Here is a 4,137-nt window from a genome sequence, read left to right on the forward strand (position 1 = left end):
CCTTCCAGTTCTCGTACGTGATGTCCACCTTATCACGCGCCACAATCCCCAAATAAGTTCTTAATTTCTTTCTGTGGGGACCGTCAGCCTTGTCGGTAGTAGGATCAATGTGGACCACTGGTCTCTCAGCATCAGCTGGTCTAGCAGACAAGGATCGTAGCCGTGAGGCTTTGCGTGTCCGCTTCACGGCAGACGGTGAAGCTGATGCATCAGAAATAGGAGGAGGAGGAGGAGGAGGAGGAGGAGAAGGAGGAGAAGGAGAAGGAGGAGGCGAGGCAGGTAGAGAAGCCATGATCCTGTATACATCATTAAAACGTAAATTTGGATTACAGACAAATATCGACATCAATAGTTCATTGTATTAAAAAACTATAAAATAAATTTTAAACTTAGCTACACTAATATAAATTAAGAGAACAAAAGTAAAAAAACATGATGTTAAACATGTAAAAAATATTCAAAACTTACTTTTGAAGTCATTTAAAATATATTAAACCAGTATAAGTATTTCGTACATAATATAAATAAAGGTTACACAAATAAGACTAAAATAAATGTTTAATCCTTTATGTTTTCAGTTGTATTCAATTTATTTCTTTTTTATGTTCTTAAAGTGAGTCAAACGGCTTTTCTAAAATGATAACCATTTCCAATCTGAATTATTATTCTTTTACAGATTGGAGACACGAAGAATAAGGCCCTTGCCACTACCACGAAGATCCGTAGTAACCCAAACCTAGAAACAGTTAAAAAAAGGTAATTTGTAACGCAGGGGCCTAGAACCCCAGTAAAACCTAGAAACTAGAGTCAATAATCCCAAACATCACATAATACCAACCTTTCAACTTTCAATTTTAAGTTTAAGCTAGGCAGGGAAAGACAGGAGAAACTACAACAATCTTCAATAAAATCTTTATGTCCCTTATCTGTATTAAGGTAATAATAAAAAAATCAACTACAAAACCAAGCGTAAATTACATATGCTCTTGATCACATCCTAAAATGGCCGTTGGAATCCTCCTAAACTGAATAGAGAATGAATGAAGGTTGATTCACTAACAAGAGGGATACTCACAAATCTACCGAGAAGGGCCGACCTTATGCACATTATCATTGTAAAAATATATGCCAATGCCACACCAGTCCAGTAATACATCCCCAATGTTCCCCCCTGGGAAGTGTATGAGTGGCATGAAATTGCTTGAAGTATACACTATCTGCAGAGCAAGTTCCAACAACATTCCCATCATTACATGGAATCTGAAGATAAGGGGCAAGTCCTTGTTTTTAACCACCCATACAATAGCCACATAGCAATATAACATAGGGAACCAGATTGGTAATCGGTTGACACCTCCTGGGATATAAAAAATCAAATTCTGAAAGAAAGGAAATTTTTGAATGAAAGGATCTAGATAATATCCAGTTGATGACATCTGCAATGCTATGAGATAGGGAATACAGGATAAAGTCCTCCACCACCATTCTGGCTTCTCAACATTTGCAGGGATTCGGAAACCAGACGCATAATATTTATTTTTGGGTGTCTCCTCCTATAAAGTACTACTAGTATATCTAAAGTTCTACACATACTGATGGAGAATACATTTAAGTTGGCATGATAAATAAGTTGATGAATACTCTAGCAAAAACAATGGGTGGTCCACTGAACTGAATCTCTCATCAAGGCAAACTCTAGAAACTATGATGAAACCTGTAAGGCTGTAACCATACTAATATTGCATCTCTCTATTCTTCAGATAAGGCAATTGTACTGAATTAATATGATTTTAATTAAAGTACAAAATAAAAAAAATTTGGAGGTTAATAATGTGTTCATAAATTTCTGGATCAATCGAGCTAGACAGCTTGAGACATATTTAGGATTAATAAAAAAAGGAAAGAACTGTTCAACGTTCAGTTAGATTCCCATCCGTAAAATAACGAACAATCGCTTCATTGTCGGATCGTTAGATTTGAAAAATCTTGTTTCTAAATGTTGGAACTTCATCATCATCACCATCACCATCAGATTCATAAACCACAATAAATAGTAAAAAAATAAATGGAACAAACATGATAAATCTGGAACCATCTTGACAACTTTGGATTATAGAACTCTCTAGACACACTCTCCTCTTTCACTCCTACGTATGTATATACATAATAACCTAAAACCATTTCCGGTGATTGTGTCAGAAACGTAAAACCATATTCTCCTGTGATCGTGTGATTTCTTTCTGAGTTCTTAGCACTTACATTTTTCATACACATTTTTTGTCTTGTTGGGAAGCCATGGATGAGGATTTCGAGTTCCCAAGTGCTGGCAACATGGAAATGCCTGAGGAGGAAGAGATTGAGAGTCTGATTCTGAAGGTTGGGAAGGAGAAGGAGATTGGGAAAATGGGGCTGAAGAAGAAGTTGCTAAAGGAAGGTGAAGGTTGGGACATCCCTGACTGTGGAGACCAAGTTGAAGTGCATTATACTGGAACCTTGCTTGATGGAACCAAATTTGATTATAGCCGTGATAGGGGCACTCCTTTCAAGTTCAGGCTAGGTCAAGGTACACATTCATTCATTCATGATTCACTTTTGTTTTTTTTAGAGGTGAATTATTGATTTTTTTATAGAGAGGATTTTAATTGAATGACAATATATAATTCTTTATGCTGATAGATACTAAGATTTAACAGGATGAAATAAGTAATATTGTTCTTTGCTGAAAAATTGATTAGGATCAATTTAGTGATTGGAGGTTTGAGTAATTTACATGAAGTATTAAGTTGAAATTTTGTTACTGGTATTGTTTGTATATAAAAAACAATCATTCATTGATTAAAAAAATAATTGTTAATGTTATATGTGCATACATAATAAATCATAAATGTAATCAGGATGAAGGTTATTTAATTTATTGTTATACTGGACAAGAAAATTAAACTTAAGTGATTAATGATGAATGGATGAATAACTATAGTATTCAATGTTTTGTGACTTGACTAATGCAGGGCAAGTGATCAAGGGATGGGATGAAGGTATCAAAACCATGAAGAAGGGTGAGAATGCCCTTTTCACAATACCCCAGAATTGGCTTATGGAGAGTCTGGTTCTCCTCCCACTATTCCCCCCAATGCAACTCTGCAGTTTGATGTGGAGTTGCTGTCATGGACAAGTGTGAAGGACATTTGCAAGGATGGAGGAATTTTATGTAATTTTATGAAATTAGTTACAGCTTGTGACTGAGAGAGAAAGAGAGAAAGAGAGGGATCTTCAGATTTAACTTTTCTGGGTTCACTTGTTACAGCGTGACAAGTTCCATTCCGAGTTTCCTAGATTCCTGACAGGGTTTTAAGGTTGTGGGTACTTAATGTTGGGATAAAAGGTGTGGCCTTTACTCTCAATTGAGAATGTCTGAATCTGCTTGGCACTGTCGTTGAAGTTGAACCATGAAAAAATTAGCTTTTATAAGAGGCAGTAATGTGCCTTTGGGAATGTGAGCATGATTTGCAAATGGGGTTGCTCTGAATAGTTTCACAAGAGCTCTCAGCCTCTCAGGAAGGAAAAAAAAGGCCTTGTTTTTTTTTTTTTTTGGAGAAAGTGAGAGTGAAAAAAGGTCAAGGAAATTTCTTTTCACCATCTTTTTTTATACGGGAAATAGTTTTTTTTTCCTTTTCTTCTGGAAGAGTCTTTGATAGTTATGGAAGATTTTGATATGCTGTGAAGAGTTTGCCGAAGTTCTCTTTGTTAGCAAGTGATATTGGTTTGTGCCTTATGCTCAAACCTGGAAGTCAATGGTGGAGAGATTAGAAATTAGTGCTTTCATTTGGATCCTAATCCTTTGTTTTGTTGTAACTTTGTATGTTAATTAGGAATAAAGATTATTAACTGTTATTGTTTGTTGATTGGTGACACTGCCATTAGGATTTCTATTTGTAGGATTCAGTATTATCTCACAGGAAAGAGAAGGATCCATTGAAACCAAAGCACCATGTCAGCTTATTTGTTGTTCACTAATGATAGGCGACCAGCTCTTGCTGCCGAGAACAAGAATTTGTTGGAGGTAATTGCATGCCACCCTTGTTTGTGAATTGTGATCTTAGAGTTCATTAATCATGATTGAAGAATTATTGTAATGAT

General features: G+C 35.8%; 1 pseudogene; it reads right to left on the bottom strand.

The window, feature by feature from the left end:
• Window positions 1–893: 893 nt before the first annotated feature.
• On the bottom strand, window positions 894–2,181 carry LOC100793826 (protein TIC 20-IV, chloroplastic-like; annotated as a pseudogene).
• Window positions 2,182–4,137: the final 1,956 nt, after the last annotated feature.

Source organism: Glycine max, chromosome 7 (genome assembly GCF_000004515.6).
Source record: "Glycine max cultivar Williams 82 chromosome 7, Glycine_max_v4.0, whole genome shotgun sequence".
NCBI classification, from domain to species: Eukaryota; Viridiplantae; Streptophyta; class Magnoliopsida; order Fabales; family Fabaceae; genus Glycine; species Glycine max.